The sequence below is a fragment of the Phocoena sinus genome, chromosome 6 (genome assembly GCF_008692025.1).
Source record: "Phocoena sinus isolate mPhoSin1 chromosome 6, mPhoSin1.pri, whole genome shotgun sequence".
NCBI classification, from domain to species: domain Eukaryota; kingdom Metazoa; phylum Chordata; class Mammalia; order Artiodactyla; family Phocoenidae; genus Phocoena; species Phocoena sinus.
In genome coordinates this window covers 101,950,606-101,974,492 of record NC_045768.1, presented here as the reverse complement: position 1 = coordinate 101,974,492, position 23,887 = coordinate 101,950,606, and the positions used below count along the sequence as shown (strand labels likewise).

Sequence of the window (23,887 nt, the reverse complement as noted above, 5' to 3'; positions counted from 1 at the left end):
ATCATGACAGAGCATTTAATTAACAGAGACAGGTCTGGCTTAGTCATCTACTGAGAAGATTGCTATAATGAAAGTTTCCACTGAGAGCATTTGCAATGGCTGATGTGTAATTCACAATTAGGATGCTTTCTTCCTGCAGAGTCATTTAGGGTCTCACCTGCTAATGAAAAGTCTCACATTTTCTCCAAATACTAAACATGTGCCTTTAACTTCTGAGTTACGATGTGGACGTTCACTCACCCTCATGTTTGAGGCTGACTGTCCCTTTACAGGTTTAAACCCAACAGACTCACCCTTCAGGGTCATCTTTTTTCACCAAATCCCTACTGTTTTCTTTAAATTTTAAATGATGCTTGAGTATGGCTTCCTTAATAGTTCAAATGATCTTAACACACATCTGTTATATAAAGGGTTTCTCCAAGGTATTAGGGAACTAATATGATTGCAAGTAACTGATTTTCATTTTATAAAAATATACAATTCAGAGACTCTGCAGGTCCTGAAATGGAAAGTAATTAAATGGTACTTCTTTCTCTCTTACTTACCTCTTTCTCAGGTCCCCATTATACTAAATTTGAGAAATGCCAGTGATTTATTGGGTTCTATGGGAAAATATTTGTTTTTACCTTATTAATTTGGACACTTACCTCAGATGTCTACTTTTCTAAGATGGGTGCGGACTGACTTCCATAAACTACCTATAAAAATTGTACATCATGTCGACTCTCAAAATAATATATAATACAGGTTTTGGCATTGGAGGTTAGGGTTTTGAGGGTGTTAGATTCTTTGAACAGCTCAAATACACATAAATTCAAAGGTAGAAAAGGGAAAGTGATACTACCTTAGACTTGTTCTTATCACCATCCCATTCCAATTCAAAATCATTGATTCCTCAAGCTTTAAAGCTAGAAAACCAAACCATAGTAAGGTAAGGTAACTTGCTCATACACAGACAGTGGTAGATTCAAGTCTCCAATCTCATTCTTCTCTAATAGCCCTTATTTTATTGTTTTATTAATCTTTATATTCCATTTGGATTCTTTTAACTTCCAGGTAATAAGTAGGGTGAAAAAACCAAATTTTCCTAAGATAGAGAATAAATCAATTTCATTTCATCTCATAAATATTTTTCAGGCACTACTTTGTGTAGTGTTTTGCTTGACGCAGAGATCAAGAGGTAGAGTTTGACTTTCAAGTAGTCAAAACCATTTCTTATACTTTCTAATCATTTTAGAGAAAATGAAAAAAAAAAAAAAAAAACCTTGGCACTTGTCATTTCAAATTTCCAGATTAGTAGTGTTTTCACAACCAGGAATAATCCACAGGAAGTATTAAATTTAAAATGGCATGGCTTTGAAACTTCCTTTTCATGATAGTTTTCCTCCAGAGTTCTTTCATGTAAATATTCAAACAAAAAATTTTACCTGAAAATGATTAAGTAAAAGATGTCATTAAGAATTTCAGAGATTTAGCTGTTATTATTCATATTTTAAGGGTAATTTTATAAGAATAACTTTGAATGTTGTCATATTTCCAATTACTTAGTTATCTTACTCATTAGAATCGTAAGTTCTACTATCACATATACCACAAATCTACTAAAACGTGCAGCACATTTTTTACGAAAAACTGTTTGAGTTTTGCCATTCCAACTAATCTGTGGCATCCCTGAAGATAGGGCTTTTATCTTGATTATGTCCCATAGCACATACAAGACTGGCAATAAATGCCTGGTAAATGAATGATGAAAGACTGGGTTGATAATATGTATCTAATGTTACTATAGGGTTACTCAAGGACAGACAAAAGAGATAAAATGGAAAATGAACAAGGACAGAAATTTAAGGATCAACTACACTTAGGTCATTGCAAAAAGAGAAGAAGTTGGAGGAAAATATGATAAACAATCAGAGAGCTAGGGATTTCGTGTCATGGAAAACAGAGGAAATTTTAGAAGTTTGGGTTGGCAATAGTATTAGAAGTTAAAAATGATAGGAAATGTGGTAGTTATTAAAACTGTCCATAAATATTCTAGCTCTCTCTTCTTCGTGGTACATTAAAGGTTGTGTTTCCCTGACTTGTTTTGCTAATGAAATGTGACTGAAAGTGATACATATTATTTTCCATCGAAAGCTCTGAGTGTCAATGAGAACTTCCCAATGCTTCCTTTTGTTTCCTTTGCCCTGACGGAAGGTTCAGATAATGGATGCTTCATTAGCTTGGGACAAAGAATTAGGACATAGTGTATGTGCATCACAGCCCCCTGCCAACCCACAAAGGGCATGCAGTATGGGCAAGAAATACATCTCATTTGTTTAAAGACATAGGTGGTGGGATTGTTTGTTACTGTAGCATACAGATAGCTTATCCTGACTGATACAGGGAGTAAGAAAAAATAAGAACTTATTAATTAAGACTAATTAAAATAACCAGAACTTTTAGTTGTATATTTCTAGGCAGCAAGTGGATTTAAGGACTTAATAATGAGTTATTGATTTTAAAAAATTATGAGAAAAGAGTACCAACTATTTATTTAAAATATTTAATACAAACTGAAGAGAATCATCCTTCATCATCCCTATCAAAGTTTTTTAAAAATAATCATAAGAAATAAAAATAGTGGGAGAAAAAGTGTATTGACACTGAAAACAAAAGAATAGTTCCAGCAATACACCAACACTTTGAATAATATTGAAGAAAAATATCTGACATATACCTGCTTGTGAGACAGAATTGAGGGAATTACTGAGTGACCTGCTGTTTACCACATAATAGAATAAGTCTGTTTTAGGAACACAGAACTCACTACCCAGCAGAACTATAATAACATCTTCTGGTGTAGAAAACAAGACACTGAAAGGGAAGAAGTCTCTGGGGGAATTGGCAAAAGCCTACTTTCTATCCTACTGATATTTTTTGGGAGGTAAAGACTCCCTTTTTAAAGTCACACCTTTGAGTTGCTGAGTAAAGAACAAGCTAAATGAAATGTGGGTAATATTCTACTGGCCAGTGTTGGGATTAGCAAAAGAGGGGGGTCATGGGCTAAGACATAATTAGGCTGCCACAACAGCCTTGTAAAGGGCAACTATTTACCACATAAGCAAACCTGCCTTCATGAGATACAGCCCTCTATTTTCAGCAATGGTCTTGGATATATGACCTGGCAAGGTTAAACTCTAATAAATATAAATTTTTCCACCTCCTATAGGTTATCAGTGACTTAAACAGAGGCCTAAACATTATCCAACAGCATCCATTTCAACTCTCTAAAATAGAAAAATATGGTCTCTTTCTATTAGATTAATAAACAGAAGCATCACTATAGAGGAGAAATCAGTAAGTGAATATATCTTATGGAACACAGCTACTGAAAGAAGCAGAAGAAAACTTCAGAATATCTTTAATTAAACTTTCAAAGAAACCTGAGCAGACATTGCATCTGTGAAATTGGAAAAAGAAACTCATGACAGAATAGAAATCAAACAAAACTTGATTGCTAAACAAAAGAAAGTACAAGGGAGGCAGTGTGCTTAAAATGAAACTTAAAAATTAGAGGACATTTTAATGTTACTTAGAAAAATCGGAGTAAGACTATTAAGACATAAAAGTGAAGAGAGAAATGGTCAGAAATGTAGATAACAGAATAGGGAGGTCAAATGTAGTCATAATAGGAATTTTTTAAAAAATGAATTGAGGAGAAGACAGTAAAGAAAAGGGAGGAAAATTGCCCTAAGGTAAGAAAACTTTGATATTTAGATGCAGAGGGCTCCTAAATAAAAACTAGATAATTTTAATGAAAAAGTACCCACTCCAACAGTATATTTGTCACTAGACACAGGAAATTTTAAAAATTATTTCTAGAATAAAAATATCCTATAAATATTCAGTCAGAAAATGATATGAACATATACATAGGAAAATGAGAAATAATATTAATCCCTGGTTTATGAAAGAAGAAATATAAATAGCCAATAAACATATGGAGAGACAAAGATTTAAACAAGAGTGACAGTTTTCTTACTTATCACACTGAAGTAAATTAAAATAGTATAAAGCTTGGCATTATCAAAAGTATTGGATGTGCACTCTAGTACATTTTTGAGGGTATAAATTAAGATGAACTTTTTATATGACAATTAACATGTAGCTAATGCTTACATTCTACTTCCTAGCATTAATTCAAAGGAAAAAAATCACTTATACGTGCAAATATCTAGCCATAAGAATAGTCATCAAAAATATAACAAGGGCATACCATCAGAAACAAATAAGTATCTAAAATTTGGTCTTTGAGTAAAGACAATACAATCATGAGTAATACACTGTAGAGGTACACGCTTAAATGAAAAGTATTCACAAAATTAAAAGAAAACAAGTCTTAAAAATATATCAATAGTATGTTTATGTTTAGGTGTTAAGTTTATTGTTATGTGAACAATATGTTCACATTTGTGTTTTCAATAAGCTCCCTTAGCCAAACAACCTTCCTTATCATGGGGACCAGGCACAGACCTCCTTATCCCTAAGTAGCAGGCTTCAGTTCCCTGCCAGCCCACAGAACTATTCAAACAAACAAGTCACGTCCTCTTATGGGTACCAGGATTCCCCTCACGCCCTTGTTACGCAGCCTCTGGTTCACTATTTTTGGAATGCAAACCCCACGTGACCATGCGTCACAAGTGGTGTCCTCCTCTGGTCTGTGAGTACATGTGACTAATAAACTGTTGTCAAATGAACCTGTACAGTGTCAGGTTTCATGTGTTTGGCCATCCCCATAACCCTACAGTGGGGATCCCTCTGTCACCATTATGGTGAGGAGGAGGCAAGAAAAACAAACAAACAAAAAAGAAATGAAGGCTCAAGTGAAACAGAGGCTTGATGGAGCAATGTCCTAGAGCAGGGATAAGCTGAGGGACTCCAACGGGTAGATAAATGAGTTAATTTTGCCAAGAAAGAGAGCTTCATCCTATTAAATAGAAGAAAGGGAGAATAGAACGGGTGGTGATCTAGCTGTGCCCTTGCAGGATAGTTAGTAAAGTAGGAAGCAGTGACATCTGCTGATATCAAGAGGCAGTAATAAGGTTTGGGGCTTAAGAAGTTGATCCCTTAGGATATTTTGGCTCACAAGTAGCATAACTGCCAACTAAGAGTAATTTACAGGCAACTGACTATCTCATATATTAGAAACCTAGAAACAGGCAATTCCAGGATGACTTGAGGAGCTCAATAAATGTTAGGATACAGGTATGTCATTTTCAAAATCTTCTCCGTCTTCTTCTGAAAGTGGTAAGATGGCTGTTGCATCAAGATTTCACATGACCTCTCCAAAGAAGGGAGAAAAAAGATAGAAAAGAAACACATTTTCTCCTGAATATAGATATTACATATGGCTATTTTATATATAAATACACACACCATATATAAATACACACACACACACACACACACACATATATCTAATGTTTTACAGAAGCCACTAGCAAATATCCCCTAATCTCATTGACCAATACTGGTCAATAAATGACCATAAATGAGCAAAGAAAATGAGATTAGCATGACTGGCTTAGAATAATCACAATTTTTATTCTGGGGCTGAGCATTTTGCTTCCTGAATAAAAGGGGGTTTCTGTTAGCAAATAACAAAGGGGGAAATATTTCAGGTCAAGCAATTTACAGAGATTGTTCAAAGGAGTATGGAAAAGTTTTGGAATAGCAGTTGTGGATAATGCCGTAAGAAATCCATAAAATGTGAATGAAAGGATTACTGAGCAGCTGTCAATACAAAAATGAAGGTGGAAAATCCTGAATTTGTAGGGAATACGATATCCTAAGATTTGAGACTTTCTTTGGCAACATATAACAAACTAAGAATCAGAAGTAAACATGTGGAGTATGAAAGAAACAAGAATGCTAGGCTATTCATGAAAAAGATTTTGAATGTCTGACCATAAGATCCAGAACTTTAGAAGGTAATGGACCTAGCTATGAGTTACAAGAATTAAGAGAAAAAACATACAGCTTTGGGTGTTTGGAGATCAGGATGAAAAAATTGGAATGAGCAGGTGGCATGAAGGAAATAAGGAGAGTTTAGTAAGAGAAATAGAATCCAAATTCACTGGCATTTGGAATCATTTTGCCTCAAAGTGCAGACATGGCAGAGAGAGTTTGAGAAAATGTGGATATAAATGCAGTGGTTGTAAAGAGGTTAAGAATATCAGAAGGGTATTTTGGGGGGCAGTGGAGAGAGTGGCAGGAATAATTTTTATATTGCCTATGTTGTTCTGCATTCCCAGTTAGATGGCATTTTTCTTTCAGGTCACGGAGTACATTTTACATTTTTTTCTTATCCTACTCTATGAAGAGGAGAGAGAAGTGGTGGCTGTTGTGCTACTGCAGATAGTCCCCTTGGATTCCAAAATTTCACACAGACTTCAAATTTCAGTTATCGTGTTAGGCTTGCACAATTATCTTTTAAATAATTTTGTAAAATTGGGGAATAATTTCATATTACTAATTGAGTTGGAGGTATTCTATCTGGATACAATTCTTTCTGTTAGAGCTTCAAATTACACACTCATCTTATCTACCAGTGATGCATTTCCTCCAAATACAATCAATGGCTATCCCCAGAAAATGCAGGTGCTAGTAGATCCAAGCCACGCCACAGAATGCCAGTTACATACCTGGTATCAGAGTCTTATTTATTGTACTTAGTTGAAAAACAGGAGGCTAGAAAAAAAATGTCAAACAATAGTCAAGAGGTTGAATAAATTGTGGTATTTCTACAAAGGGATATTCTATAAGGCATAGCCATTAGACAATATTATTTTTTTAAATATGTATTAACATAAAAATAAAGCACAATATAATTCTAAGAATCAACACTTCTACTCATGTGAAATGTCCAAAAGTTATGTTTATAAGAATGCAGGTGATTTTCAAAATGATTTTTGATTTTTCCAAAGTAAATCTTGTGTTATTTAAGTAATAATTCTTATGTAGCAAGTATCAAATAACAACACACCCAAGGCAAACTTTGTCCTTTAAAAAATATAGAAGAGGATGGACCTGGAGGGAAAGAATCAGAATTGTTGAGAGTACCAGAAGGCTTTTCTTGTGCGATGGGAAAGATTTCCATCCCCATTCCAGATTCCCCTTTCCCTTCCCTTCTCCCTCTTCCTGCCAGGTAAGTAGTGAGATTAGCCTCTGAGTCACAATTCTTATAGCTTTATTTCCTGTTTGGGACTCAGACCAGAAGACTTGAGCACAGTCTGATTCACTCACTGTTTTAAATAAATATTATCCAAGGCTTTTCCAAGTCCCTCAGGCAATTTCCCTTCACCCTTTCAGAATGTCTGTGCTTGATCGTCCTATTGATGCCTCCTAGACTGCCTAATTAAAAACACTCCACACTTGGTCAAGAAGACTTTGAGCTCTCTCAAGACTCTCCATATTCAAACATGGCTCAGTACATCACAGTTGTGAGGGTCCTTTGGCTTTAGTTGGGGTTCTATGGAAAGTAGGGGAGGAAGCTGAAGGGTGCTTCTGGGATAGATGACTGGACTTCCCCAGGAGAGGCATCTGTACCACGCTGACAAGTATTTTCCACTGGTACCCACAACTGGCTCTTCTAAAACAGCAGTATGAGTATGTGAATAGTTATAAAGCAAATAAGCAAAAGCCAATAATGATTACATCCCAGGATATTGCCATGGTCTGCTCCTCTTCTTATTTTTCTTGATGCTTTCTTCGCTTTTTCAAGCTTCTTCACAGGCCTTTCTTCCTTTGAAATGTTATTCTCAAGGATCATTTCTATCTTTTAAACCATCTGCTTTCATATCCCATCCACTTCTTGTTCTAACTTCTACAAACAGGTGGATGAATTCTAAACTTAGGTCTCTTTCTGGATGCTTCAGTGTTCTGGCTAGATCCTTCTCGTATCCCGTTTTTCTTGTTCCATGTGCCCACCCTCAGGTTCTGCATGCTTTGTTTCTGAAGGCTTGCCTCTGCATCTGCATCCCTCTTCTGAAGGCAATTCTTGGGCTACTGGAGCCACGTTGCCTGAACATGTGAAGAACTTAAGTACCTGGAATTTTGTCCTGTGGGGCAGACCATAGCTAATGATGGATGCAACAGTATAAAAGCCCAGCTCCCTTGTATTGAGCAAGTCAAGTATGAGGTGTGGTTTATTCTCCAGAGTTCCTTATGAGATCAGAGGAGGCTGGGACTTCACCTGAGACTGCACCCTTGATTGACTTCTCTTCCTCATTCAGCCTCCACTACTGCTGGAAGCACTTTAATAAATCACTTGCCCATGAATTTTTCTCCCAGAATCTCCTGGGGAAACTGACCTAAGATGCTGCTGGACTTGTAATTTATTTATAAAACTGTCTATTAAACATGGTCACCTGGATTATCCCCATGCACCTTAAACTCAATTTGTTGATAACTGATTTTATCCTTTTCCTCCTAATCCTGCCCCCCCGCTTCCATATTCCCTAATGTATAAATGCACCAGTTATCTGAGACAGAAGCATTGGAGTTATTCTAGGTATTTCTCTCACCATCAACCCCCACTTTCACTTAATCACAATTTCTACCTATTTTTTTTTTTTTTTTTTTTTTTTTTTTTATGCGTTACGCGGGCCTCTCACTGTTGTGGCCTCTCCCGTTGCGGAGGACAGGCTCCGGACGCGCAGGCTCAGCGGCCATGGCTCATGGGCCCAGCCGCTCCGCGGCATGTGGGATCCTCCCAGACCGGGGCACGAACCCGTGTCCCCTGCATCGGCAGGCGGACTCTCAACCACTGCGCCACCAGGGAAGCCCCTCTACCTATTTTAATTCATTAGCATGTCTTGAATATGTCCTCTTGTTTCCATTGCCACTGCCTTTATATGTTTCTAGCCTCCATTTAAAAAAAAAATTTCTCAACCCTCACTTACCACTTAATCTTACCAAGGCAGGGCCCCAGAGACAATCAATTACCCTTTTACCAGAACCCTCAATTCCTTTTTATTCCTTTCCTTCTGCCACATCCACAAACTTACTACTTTAAATCAGTTCCAGAATGTTTTATCTCCTCTTTTGTAGAGATGAAAACTGCTAGAGAATTATCAGTCAACAGTCTTTAGTGTTCTTATACTTAAAAATAGAACACCAAAACATTTTAAAATTATTTTCTTGTATAATTACATTTACTAATTCATCATTCGTCTTATGTAGCTCTGTTAAATTTATTTCTATATAGTATTTTAAGGGTCTTTTAAAATTGCAATTGGGAAATAAACATTTCTTTCATTATATTTTTAGATTTTACCTTTGCCTTCTGGGCTACAATAAGCAGTTAATTTTATGTTTCTCTAGTATCCAGTTACCTTAATAAACTTTTATTAGTTGTAATAACTTTTAGTTATCAAGAGTGCTTGAAGAGAATGTGTAATGGATTTAGTTTTCCATATTCTCTATTGAACCATATGAAACTAATTGCCAGTATTAAGTCAAGAATGTTTGAATAGGGCTTCCCTGGTCGCTCAGCGGTTAAGAATCCGCCTGCCAATGCAGGGGACACGGGTTCGAGCCCTGGTCCAGGAAGATCCCACACGCCGTGGAGCAACTAAGCCCATGTGATACAACTACTGAGCCTGCACTTTAGAGCCCGTGAGCTGCAACTACCGAAGCCTGCACTACTAGAGCCTGTGCTCTGCAACAAGAGAAGCTACCACAATGACAAGCCTGCTCACTGCAACGAAGTGTAGCCCCTGCTCACCGCAACTACAGAAAGTCCATGGGCAGCGACCAACACCCAATGCAGCCAAAAATAAATAAACTAAATAAATTAATTAAAAAAAAAGAATCTTTGAATAGAGGTAATTTCATAAGTTATGTATATATCTATATGTATCTACATATATCCATATCTATGTATCATGGTTTATCTATCTATCTATCTATCTATCATGTTTTCATTGTCTGGTTTAACTTTTATATATGGTTAACCAAGATATTTTCTTCTTAATCAATTAATCACCTAGTGACATACTCTAAATTCTGTCACTACAATGATGTATTTATATTTTTCTTCTTATAATTCTATCAAGCTTTGCCTTATACGGTGTGAAGCTTTATACAGATTGAAGCATACACATTTGTATCCTCTTCATAAGTTTTTCTTTCTATGGTTATGCAGCAACCATTTTATCTCTATGTTTCCGCCTTAAAATATTTTTTCTGATAGTACTGTAACTTCACTAGCTTTTATTTGGTGATCTGTCTGTTGTAACTTTTATCTTTCTACTTTCAACCTCTCAGTGCACTTTTGTTTTAGATATGTTTTTATGTAACTGCAATTCTTTATTTTTTTCCTTTTTAAATTTTTAAAAAATTTATTTATTTTATTATTTTTCGCTGCTTTGGGTCTTGGTTGCTGCCTGCGGGCTTTCTGTAGTTGCGGTGAGCAAGGGCTACACTTCGTTGCAGTGCATGGGCTTCTCATTGCGATGGCTTCTCTTGTTGCAGAGCACAGGCTCTATTCGTGTGGGCTTCAGTAGTTGTGGCTCATGGGCTCAGTAGTTGTGGCTCGTGGGCTCTAGAGCGCAGGCTCAATAGTTGTGGCACATGGACTTAGTTGCTCTGTGGCATGTGGGATTTTCCTGAACCAGGGCTCGAACCCGTGTCCCCTGCATTGGCAGGCAGATTCTTAACCACTGAACCACCAGGGTAGTCCCCTTTTTTCCTTTTTATTAAATTGCATACGTTTTTAGCTGATAAGCTTTGTCTTATTACTGATACATTTAAAGTTATGTTTACTATCTTTTTCTGTGTTTCTGTTTACCATGTTGCCGCTACAGATTTATTTTTTCTTTTATTCACTAAGCTTGACATTTATACATTATATTTCTGTTGTTGGTTGATTACCTCAAATTTGTAGCACAAGTATTTCCTCAACAATGTATAAAGTAAATCATAATTTTCACTCTTCTCCCAAAATATTCAAGAGCCTTAGAACGCTTAAATTTCAATTATCCTCCTTTCAACTTACATCATATCATTGGCCAATATGTTAGTTGCACCTGTATATGCCCTCCATTAAATTAGTCTTCATTATTATTATTTTATACCATTAATGTTGGTTCATACTTTCCCTCATGTGTACCAATTTATTTATTTACCATTCTGTCTTGCATATCCTATCTTCCTTAGGTTTTTATTGTTTTTCTTCAGGAAGTACATTCTTTGAGACTCCTTCAGTATGAGTATGTTAATGGTAAACATGTTCTTTGTAGAAAAGAACTTTTTCTTTTCATCTACTTTTCATCTCCAGTTATTTACAGAATCTCTTTTTCCTTTGGTGTCTTGAGGTTCCCTGTGATGTGTTTAGCTCAATCTAATTTCTTTATCCTTCACTAGATTCCTTAGGCTTCCTGAATCTGAGCTTCTAAGCCATTATGTCTTCTTTTATTTCTGAGAAAATTCCACCCATTCCTTCTTTAATACTGCATTCTCTTTATTCTGTCCTTCCAGTACTCCAGTTGGCAGCACTACTTGAACACTTGGGAAAGGGAGGTTCTTGGATCCCGTATTTTAAAATGTCCTGCATATGACAACACACACACACACACAAAATATTTTAAAACTATTGTCACTTGGAAGTCAGCACTGTGTTAGTACCCTGCAACCGAAAACTAAATATCTGGTCTTACAAGTAACATCATTCAGATGCCTAGAAACGTTCTCTTGAATTCTTGGGAAAAAAACAATTACTGTGAAATGCCATGAATATTTGAGGGTTGTGTGACAGCCATGGTCAAGGATGACAATGCTTCATAGTGAAGAGGATCTGAGCAATAGAAGAGTTAGTAAGAGAAAAGACTACATAACTTGCCAAATCCTTCTTTTTCCAAGAGAATGAGTGTAAAACATTCTTCCATAACATAATGCATTTCCATGTGGTGCCTTGAATCCATTCTCTTGCTTCTCTTTTAATTTTTAAAATTTTACTCCAATTTATGGAATTATTAGTTCTGCCAGTTTTATTGTGGAGTCCTTAGGCTTGTATACAACCTGTTATATATGTTACCTGCAAACAGGATAATTTTACTTTTTCTTTTCTGATTTAAATGCCTTTTATTTATTTATCTTGCCTAGTTGCTCTTAGGACTTCTAATACTATATTAATAGAAGTGATGAGAGTGGGCATCCTTGTGTTGTTCCTGATCTTAAATGAAAAGCTTTCAGCTTTTAACTGTTGTGTATAATGTATTTTGTTGAGAACTTTTGCATCTACTTTCATTAGGGATATTGGTCTATAGGTTTTCTTCTTATGCAGTGTTTGTCTGGCTTTGGTATCAAGATAATGCCTGGCCTCATAAAATGAGGTTGGAAGTGTCCCCTACTTTTCAATTCTTTGGAAGAGTTTGAGAAGGATTGGTGGTAATTCTTTTTTAAATGATTGGTAAAATTTACCAGTGAAGCCATCTGATCCTGGGCCTTTCTTTGTTGGGAGGATGTTGATTACTGACTCAATCTCCTTATTCACTTTTGTCTGTTTAGATTTTTCATTTCTTCATGACAGTCTTGATAGGTTGCATGTTTCTAGGAATTTATCCATTTCTTCTAGCTTATTAAATTTGTTGATGTATAATTTTTCATATGTTGCACTTTAGCCTCTTATTTTGTACTTTATGACATTAGTTATAATGTCTCTTATTTCATTTATAATTTTATTTACTTGAGGGTTCTCTTTTTCTTCATCTAGCTAAATGTCAATTTTGTTTATTTTTTTTTAAAGGTCTTAGTTGTGTTGATTTTTTCCTATTTTTTCTGATCTCTATTTTGTTGTTATCTGCTCTACTGTATTATTTCCTTCCTTCTGCTAACTTTGGGCTTAGTTTGTTTTTCTTATTTGAGGTGTAAAATTGGGTTGTTTATTTGAGATCTCTCTTTTTCTTAATGTAGCATTCATCACTAGAAACTTCCGTCTTAGAACTGCTTTTGCTGCATCTCCTAAGTTTTGGTATGTTGTGCTTTCATTTTCATTTGTCTTAAGATATTTTAAAAATTTCTCCTTTAATTACTTCTTTGACCTATTGATTGCTTAGGAGTGTGTTGTTTAATTTCCACATACTTGTGAATTTCCCAACTTTCCTTCTGTTTTTGATTTCTAACTTCATACCAATATGGTTGGGAAAGATAGTTGGTATGATTTCAGTTTTCCTTAATTTTTTAAGACTTGTTTTATGGCCTAATATATGATTTCTCCTGGAGGACATTCTTTGTGCACTTGAGATGTCTGTGTATTCTACTGCTGTAGGATGAAATGATCTGTACACGTCTGTTAGGTCCATTTGGTCTATAGTATTGGTCAAATTCCCTTTTCTTATTGATTTACTGTTGGCATGTTCTATTCATTGTTAAAATGAGGTTTTGAATTTTCCTATTATTATTTTGTTGTTGTCTATTTTTCCCCCAGTACTATCAATATTCATTTTATATATTTAGGAGCTCTCATATTGAGTCCATATGTATTTATATGTAATTGTTATATCTTCCTGATGAATTGATCCTTTATCATTATATAATGCCTTTCTATGTCTCTTGTGACCGTTTTCGGCTTAAAGTCTATTCTGTCTAAATATAACTACCCTTGCCCTCTTTTGGGTATCTTTTTCTGTGGTTTCACTTTCAGCCCATGTGTGTCCTTAAGTCTAAAGCGAGTCTCTGGTAGACAGCATATACTTGAATCTTGATTTTTAGTCAATTCAGCCACTCTATGCCTTTTCATTGGGGAGTTTAATTTACATTTAAAGTAACTATTGATAGGGAAAGGCTTACTACTGTCATTTTGATCATTGTTTTCTGTCCATCTTCTTGTTCTTTTGTTTCTGCTTTCCTTTCTTGCTATCTGTGTGCTTTGTTGACTTTTTAAGAGTAATATTCTTCGAATATATTTTTCTTTTTGTTTTGTGTATCTCCTACAGATACACAAAACAAAAGAAGATACACTGCTCTTCTTTTGTGGTTAACAGATGCTTACATAAAACAGCTTATAGTTACACAGTCTTTAAAGCTGATAACAGTGACTTCAATCACATACAAAAAGTCTACACTTTTACTTCTCTCACATCCATCTTATGGATGTCACAATTTATGTGTTTTACATTGGATATTCATTAACAAACTTTTGTAATAGTAGTTATACTTAATACTTTTGTCTTTTAACTTTTTTCTATTCTTTTTCAAATTCTTTTAACTTTTATACTAAAATTAAATTGTTTTACACAACAACATTACAATACCATAGTATTCTGTATTTGTCTGTATAGTTAACAGTGAGTTTTATTCTTTCATATGCTTTTGTGTTTCTGCTTAATGTCCTTTTGTTTCAACTTGAAGAACTCCCTTTAGCATGTCTCCCTTTGCCATTTCTTATATGGCAGGTCTAGTGAAGATTTAACTCCCTTATCTTTTGTCTTGAAAAGTATTTCTCCTTCATTTTTTGATGGACAGTTTTGCAGAATACAGTATTCTTGGCTGGCAATTTTTTTTCTCTCTCCACTTTGAATATAGCATCTCACTCTCTCCTGCAAGGTTTCTGCTGAACAATTGGCTGATAGTCACGGGGGCCCCCATATATGTGATGAGTTGCTTTTCCCTTGCTGCTTTCGGAATTTTCTCTTTGTCTATGACTTTTAACAATTTGATTATAATGTGTCTTGGTGTAGATTTCTTTAGATTCATCCTCTTTGGAAGGTTTAGGCTTTATGAATGTGAATGTCTACTTCTCTCCTGAGATTTGGGACGTTTTCAGCTGAAATGCATATTGGCTCACTTAATGGTATTCCATAAGTTCTTTAGGCTCTCTACACTTTTTTTTTTTTTTAATTCTTGTTTTCTGTTCTCCTCCTCTGACTGTATAATTTGGAATTACCTGTCTTGAGTTTATCGATCCTTTCTCCTACTTGATCGAGTCTTCTATTTAAATTCTCTATTATATTTTTAAGCTCAGCTTTTGTATTCTTCAGCTCCAAAGTTTCTGTTTGGTTCTTTTTATGGTTTCTCTTTATTTATATTCTCATTTTGTCCATGTATTGTTTTCTTGATTTAATGTAGCTTTTTATGTTTTGTAGCCTACTGAGCTTCTTTAAAATGACTATTTTGAAATTCTTTTTCAGGCAATTCATAGATCTCTGTTACTTTAGTGTTGGTTACTGGAGACTTATTTTATTATTTTGCTTGTGGAAATTTCCCTGCTTTTTCATACTTCTTGTAGCTTTGCATTCATGTTGGCACATTTGAAGAAGGAGTCATCCTTTCAGTCTTCGTGGACTGACTTTGACAGGCAGAGATCTTCACTAATCAGCCTGGCTTGAAATTCTGGGACCCTCGAGAACCTTCTCTATAAATATGCATAGTTTATTCCTCATCCTTCTTCCTGGAAGAGATGCTTCAGGGGTATGCACATTCTTCTAATCTTGAAGAGCCATGCAGGTCACCATAAATTACCCACTCCTTTTCATTAGGTTGATGCAGTGAATGGCCTGGATGTTGGGTGCAAGTTCCACTTCTCTCCTTCCTTCCTAAAGGGAAAGCTTCATGGCCTATACACCTTTTCCCAACCTTGTAGATCATGCTGGCTGCTGAGAGCCAACTGCCCATTTTCTTTGTTCTTATCTACCCCTAGACTTTCACACTTTACTTATTCCCGCAACACTTCACTCTGGGTTAAGTGGGACCGAAGTAGATCTCCTGGGCAATGCCTCAAAAGACTAGAGACACCGAATGCATGTTTTACTCTCTCCTTCTCCCAAGGGAGACATCTCAGTCCAAGGTGATCTCTCTCAGTGCTGACCTGAGACAGCTTGGGGGAGGGTCTAACATGGGAAAAGTGAAACTGCTCTTCTTACCCATTTCAATGAGTTTACTCTTGGATTTGTGCTCATCTGGGACGTTGCAGCCTCTTAACTGGATCCTGGAAATTGCATAAAGTTATTCTGATCCATACATTGATGTTAAATCAGTGTTTCTGTGACAGAACAAGGGCTGGGACTTCCTATTCTAAGATCTTGCTAATAACCCCGAGTCACTTTTATATCTAGAAGTTCTATTTGATTTCATTTAACTCTGTTATTGAGTATTTTTATATCATTTTTTTGGTTTGTTTTGGATCCTTTTTATGTGTATAATAGGTTTTTTTTTTTTTGCGGTACATGGGCCTCTCACTGTTGTGGCCTCTCCTGTTGTGGAGCACAGGCTCCGGACGCTCCGCAGCATGTGGGATCTTCCGGGACCAGGGCATGAACCCACGTCCCCTGCATCAGCAGGCAGACTCTCAAAACTTTTAAACAGTTTTACTTAGTAGCTCAATGATGTCCTCTTCTTTCTAATCACCCCCTGCCTTTCACCAAAGACACTGTTGTACAGGTGTATTTGGTTTGAGTGTGGCTATGTCAAGAAGCAGTGGAGACAATGGCTCTGAAATGGGGAATGTAACTACATTAGTGTGTGTGTGTGTGTGTGTGTGTGTGTGTATTTTTAGGTGGTCATTGAGATGGTAGAGCACATACATAAGATTAAACATCTGTAATTTAAAAGTGCATAAGAATTAATTGTTTTAGGGTGTGGCAAAGTATTATCAGAGTCTCAGAGGATTCGCACCTCTAAAAATGAAGAATATTCTCATCTGAAATGAACTACTCTAATAAACGTTGATTATAATCACAATCACCACAATAATGTAACTGCTATTTTGAGCAGTACTTTTTTTAAAGTCTTTTTCCATTGTTGAGATGATTCAGCCGTTTCGGAAAACAAAACAAAGTATAAATGAGTGGGTGAGTATGCCATGAAAGCCATTCCTAAATGATTAAAGCCCTGGCTATCTCAGTTATTGTCAGCATTGTACCTGCCTCCGTACTTGCCTCCTTCATAAATACTGTTTTTAACGGTCAGCCCACACAACATTAAAGGTCTCCCTGGCCTCTTTACTTGGTCTGAGGGTCCCAGAAAACTGCAATTATTCTCAAATCAATATTTTCCCTTTTCACTATACTGTTATCACTTGTGATTACAGCTAGGGAAGGAGATATTTAATTTAAAATCCTGGGCCTGAATTTTCTCCCTTTAGGTTATCTGCTCTCACTGAACGCTTGTTGAAAGCAGATCAGAGGAAAAAGGAAGAAGAGGGTCCCTACACTCATCAGAATGTCTAGTTTCCTACATTATAGACAGAATACATTTCTAAATCCTAGCCTCAGAAATCAACCATTTTAGGTAGGACACCTGATTATAAGAGACAGAAACACAACTTTAAAAAACCTAAGGAAAAAAAATGTGGATGAGAGAGGTTTTGTTTGCTTTGCTTGAAGAGTACTGGGGGCTTATACTCAAACAAAGAGTTGAACAACCAACCTCAGAAAACAGAAACTAAGGCAGTTCTGGTCCTCAGGTAATGAAAACCAGGATCCAATGTTGTTAGGTTTCTCTCCCTCCTCCACTTCCTTTTTCATCTCTGGCCTTGCCTGTTCGTTTTCCTCTTTCTTATTATAAGCCAGTGTCTTCACACAGTGGGAGACTTTGACTCTAGAAGCAGTGGGTTCACAGCCTCACAGCTTCAGAACAGAGATAATAGAGTTCTTTCTTTGCAGCTCCAGTGAAAACTATTCCTGGAAAGGAATCCAATTAGCCAGGCTCAGCTGGAGCCACATGGCCACCACTTAGATAAGTCATTATGACTACGGGCTAGGGAGGATTGCTAGGATTGTCCCCAAGTTAAATTGTGTCCTCTTCTTTGACTATCACTGAACTTTGATGAAAGTTGCTGTCAAGGGGTATGGAGGTGTCCTCTGAGGGCCATGGGGTGAGAGGTAGAGAAGGGGGTACTATCTACAGCAGAAAAGGGAGGGATTTATCCAGAAAAAAAACAAAACAAAACACATCAACCTCAGTAACCACCAGCATAACATTGATTTTATGGGATGTTACGTTTTCAGTTCCAACAGTTCTCCTGACAAATGAACTTTGTGAACTTACAAGATGGGGACCGCCTATATCTGAAAAATTACTCAAGGGCAAAAAAGAAAATAGTTGTGGGAGAAAGTACATCATGTCATTTATCATCTGTTTTCCCCTTGAAGAACAGGTGTGGCTTTCCTTTGGGTTTTTGGTCTTTCCAATGAGGTCGCTTCCTTAGTTGATAGTCCAGAGCCCTTGAGCTTTAGGTCAAAGTCCAAAGTCAATCTGATTGTCAGCTTTAATAAGGGCATATGTAGCACAATCTCTCCTATCTCCTGAAGATTGAATGAGGAAATTCTTCACTTTTAATAGAGTATAAAACATATAGGTTATCTTGTTCAGGTCAATGCTTATTACATATAATATCAAAGTTTAAATTAACACCATAAGATAGTATGTATGTATACTCTCTATATTTTACTCTATTCTAAAATACCTGCTCTAAAGTTCACATTAGAATACTCCCTATGATGAGATTTTTGTAGTAATTATCCTTATACTACACAGACATATTTTCTTTAGACGATTACTACATAGAAACTGTATGGTGTGCAATGTCTTCATTTTACATGAATGACAAAATAATATGAATGAATACACCTCAAAAGCCATGCTATTCTTATTTGGCCATATAGCCCTGCCCTAGGGCATATGAGTAGCCCATCAGTTCTGAAGAAAGACCTGTAGTAACACAGTGTAGGAAAAGTTACTCAAAGATCTTTGGCAGAGAACTCTGGAAAGATTTTTAAAAAGTCATTTCATGGAATTACTTTACAAATGTTAAAAAAAAAAAAAAAAAAGAAAGAAAGAAACAGAACATGGAAAGCTTCCAAAAATGGAAAATGTAAAATCCAGCAATCAAAACTGAAATATAGTTCATAACACTACCAGATTCCCAACAAGTTCCTAAGGAAAAACTCACAGAAAAAGTTAACTTCTTGTTGTTTGTAAAATAAAAAGGCCCTCTTCTTCTATGCTTTTTTTTTTTCTCTCTTTCCCTTCACTGTGGAAGAATGTAAGATTTCATAACAACAGATATGCAGTTTGCTTTTGATTCACTTTATGCAAATGTTTCACTATGCCAAAAAAGAGAATTGGGCAAGAAAATACTCTTCCTGTCGCCGGCTGGCATTCCTCATTTACTCACTGGAGCATTTGAGGTGACAGCATGGTCCTCAGAAGTTGTCACGTTCTGTGATTTAGTCATAGCCACTTACGTTCAGAGCCATTGAACTAAAGAGCTTTGCTTTGGGAACACTTTATGTACCCCGTGTGCAACAGGCCAGACTTCTTCAAGTAATCTTCAACTTTTACTGCAACTGATCTCAGATTTGTAGCATACAGGAAACAAGTAACAAACCTTGCCCTGTTTTCAACCTTTTCAAAAATGCTTCTGTGGGATATGAATATTTTATTATTTTCTCAGCTGATGGTGAGAAACCCACTAAGATTTGCATCTGCTCTGTTGCAAAGCATTTTGATTGTTTACTTTGTCCCTAAATTATTTCTTTTACTCAGATCCATTTAACTGTCCAACTCAACCCACTGGCATAGATGGAGTATTAAATGGAGTTAAAGATTAACAAGCTCATGTGACTATCGTTTCAATTCAAAGGGAAATTTGATCCCTGGGACAGAAAATGGACTTATTTCATAAACAGAGTTAGTGATAACTCTTGTGATTTAATTTTGAATAATTGTCTAATATCCATATACATCTCCCCAACTTTTAGCTAGACTTCTTGAAATTCACAATTTTAGAAATTATGTTAGGAGAAGCAATGGCAAGTACCCAAAGAATGAGTGTCTTGAAATTCAGTAGTTGTGTTTTTTAAGTGCAGAGAGGAAGTAATTGAGTGGAATTATTTTACATTAAACAGCTCAATGTTAATTTTTCATGTTTTGATATTTTTTCCTTTTTTTATAACTAGCTGAGACTGGACAGTGAAAGGAATAAAGAGAAAACAAAATCAAATTAGAGATCAGAAAGTTTTAGTTCCAGCCCTGGCACAAAACCATATGTCATTTACAACAAACTACTTCAACTCTCTGAGATTCAGTTCTCTACCTGGGTATTATTTAATGATAACTGCTGTAACAAACACCTGTAAAAAACTCATTTATTGTGTATTAATAAATCAGTGATTATTAATACATAATAAATTATATTCTCTGATCTCAAAGTTGGATGAAGATTTTCTTTATCAGGTGACTCTTAAATGGCCCTTGGGGTAGCACTCTGACAAGAAGTAATTTAGGAACCAGTCCCCTTCCATATTGTGCCTTTGTTATTTTGGAGTCCTTCATTTTTGGCTCCACAGGGAGAAAGCAAGAAAGACCTTGTAGGATCATCTGAGAGCCAGACCTGAAGATAGCTTCTATCATTCTGACTACATTCCATAGACAAAAACTCCATGACATCCACAGAGTGGATAACCTACATCAATTCTGAAAATTAATGAATAAAGTGAATTCCTTAGATATAAGGTAAGCTGAAATGTTGGACACACAGCATGATAGCATTATCTTTGCCACAAAATGTTAAATGAATGGGGTTAAATGAGTTTTATATTTCCCTCCAAGGGTATGTAATTTAGTGGAAAAATTAAAGAGAAAATACAGAGTAAGATTCAAGGAAGGCAGAACTAAGTCGAAGTTTCAAAGAGCAGCATAAAAGACTAGACCGTGAAACCTTGGAGAGCAAGAACCCCATGTGATGTTTCTCATAATTTACAACACATTTGCATGCAACTTACAGATACCTACTAATGTTTGCTATTGATGATACTGGAAGCTTATAGGCTTGAAGGTAAGATGAAACTGGTGAACAGAGCAAAATAGACTGGGTATTCTTGAGGACAAACTTTTTTACCTCAATATGTCATTATTAGCCAGTCTTGGCACGGATAAAAAAATCACTGTGGAACCAAACAGTCAGCTCAGAAGAGAACATCCTCCTACATGGTCGTCCCCCTTTACATGAACATCTCTATTTCGGCTGAAGGACCTGGGTCACATTCCCAGTCATGGCAATGCAGTTGTGTATATCGTAACAGTGAGGGACGCTTTCTAGGGAGAAGGACAGGCCTTCAAAGCTCCTCAAAATTTTTTATTTTAAAATTTTCTATTGGGTTTATTTGTTGGTGGTGGCTTTATTTTGTTTGTGGTTTTTTTGAGATAAAAAACAAACACTTATGGATCAAAGAGTCTTGTTTTTGTAGGGAGTTTTCCAGAATCCATAAACTATCCGTGAAGATAATTCTTCGAAAACACAATGATTTCAACAAAATAAAACAAAGCTCTTGGACTTTGGCCCTTCGTTGTCAGAATCAAAGGCGTGTCTCAATTAGAAAACCCTTTGCTATAGCCTACGCTCATGGCTTGATGTTGCTTGCTGATTTCTATCAGTTCTGATGCCAATCTGAGCCTGTTCTCTAAACTCTACAGGAACAGTGAAAACACTGTCTTAAAAACACACCTGCACGCTCACACCAATAGAGGAACAAATAAACTTCTGAGAAATTTATTAATAGTCAATATTTATTAAGTCCTTAATTTGTGCTGGACATTGTTCTACGATGTTTTGTATGTATTAGCACAATTAATCCTCTCTTTGAGGAAGTTACTATTTATGAAGTTACTATTATGAACCTCATTTTACAGATGAAAAAACTAAGGAACAATGTGAAATATTTTTCTCAAAGTAACGTACTTGGAAAAGAAGTCGAGCCAGAATTCAAACTCTCATCTTTCGACTTCAGAGTCAAGTTCTTAAGTGCATTGCCTATTGCCTGCAGTGACATGAAATACCACAACCAGTCATTTCCAACCAAAAAAAAAAAAAAAATCTGAACGGAGAGGGATTTTTTTTTTAAGAGGATGACACATCCACTCTGAAAATCAGAGAATAAAGAGTTAACATTCTAATAGCTCACATATGTCTTCCAGCATCTCTGACATGTAAAGAGCTTGAAGTCATCACTTTCATCTTTATAACCAGAAAAAAACTAAGCCAAGTAAAATGAACTAAAAATCAACAACTCTTCTTGGACCTACCAGAGAACTGAGGTTGTTGGGAAAACTGCCACCCCAAAATCTAGACAGGTGACTCCAAAGAGTCACAGCTGAGATCTGTTTACCCGAAGAGCAGAAATCACTGGAACCATAAACTGGTAGGAACACTTAAACGGTAATTTTGATAAACTGCTGGAGACTGAATTGGACCAACCTATGGGAGAGAAACGCCTGCTGGTCGGAGTCTCATGGGGCCTCACACTTTCCTGGGCTTTACCTCCAGGAAACCCACTAAGTCCTCATGGTGAAATTCTGAGAAAGAGTCCCTCCTGGCTCTGGCAGAAAAAGAGGAAGAGTAACAATTGTGAAATATGCCTAAAGTCTTCTCCACAACAAAGGGCTATTCTCCAGGGAAAAATCAAACTTCATCAGAGTCTGTCATACCTGCAATAAGGGCACTTCTCTCACTTGCGTCACCCTCTAGATTTCATGATTCACCAAAGGAGGTGAGGAGATCTAAGATATACACGTGAAAGCGCACACTTCTGAGCCCAGCGGGTGCCAGGTAGACAGTCATCATGAAGTTCAATCCCTTTGTGACCTAGGACTGCAGCAAACACCACTTCAGTGCCCCCTGGCCCATGGCGGCCTGGCTCTCAGAGGAGATGCAGCAGAAGTACAATGTCTGGTCTATCTGCCTTTGCAAGGACGACGAGCTCCAGGTGGCCCAAGAACACTACATAGGTCAGCAAATTGGCAACGTAGTGCAGGTGCACAGAAAGAAATATATCATCTACATCAAGTGGGTGCGAGAAGGCTAACAGTACAATTGTCCACGTGGACGTTCATCTGAGCAAGGTGGTTATCACTAGGCTAAAACTGGAAGAAAAAAAAAAATTCTCGAATGTAAAGCCAAATGGTGACAAGTTGGAAAAGAGAAAGCCTATGATATAAAGAAGAACTTATTGATTAAATACAGGATTGACTATAGCCAGTTGTGCAGCCACAATTTAACTGTAGATTTTTAGCTAGTGTGTATTCCTTTGGAATTTTCAAGATATCTCTTGTGAGTTTCATTTCCCTCCTGTTTTATTATTGATCTATGGCTCTGTAAATAAGCTTCTGCAATTTTGATTAATAATCCTGAGAATAAAAATTGAAAATGTTTCCTAAAAAAACTGTGAAGGTCAGAGCACAGGGACATAGACCTACGAAAAGAAGGCAATTTAATCATATGATGACAAAATGGTTCTTCTCCCCCACCCCACATTACCACCACACCAACAGCCCTCCAGCAGAATAACAGTGGATTGCAGCTGCTAGTTTTCCAAGACACAGACTCCCTCTGGGGAGTAATATTTAGGAAAGTACAAAGTCAACGGGGGAAACAAAAGCAAGGACACTAAATTCACTGGGAGACTCTGGCACCTACAGCTACAGTAAACATTAAGCACAACCTACTCTTACCCAGATTAACACAAACTTCACACTAAAGGCCTATTTAGCTCACTTCCTATTCTCCAACACATAATGTCAGGCTTTCAACAAAAATAACAAGGCAGGCTACAAGGCAAGAAAAGACAGAAGGATCAAAGCAAGTATCAGAACTAAACTCAGATGTGGCAGAGATGTTGGAATTATATTGGAAATTTAAAGTAACTATGATTAATACGCAAAGGGCACTAATGGAAAAAGCGGACAGGATGTGAAAACAAATGAGTAATGTAAGCAGAGAGATGGAGGCTCTAAGAAAGAATCAAGAGGAAATGCTAGAAATCAAAAACACTGTAACAAAAACGCAGAATGCCTTTGATGGGCTCATCCATAGACTGAACACGGCTAAGAAAAAAAAATCAGTGAA

The 23,887-nt window shown here is 36.6% G+C and overlaps 1 pseudogene; it reads left to right on the top strand.

Annotated features, from left to right (window-relative positions):
- Positions 1–22,604: 22,604 nt before the first annotated feature.
- On the top strand, positions 22,605–23,011 carry LOC116755783 (annotated as a pseudogene).
- The last annotated feature ends 876 nt before the right edge of the window (positions 23,012–23,887 follow it).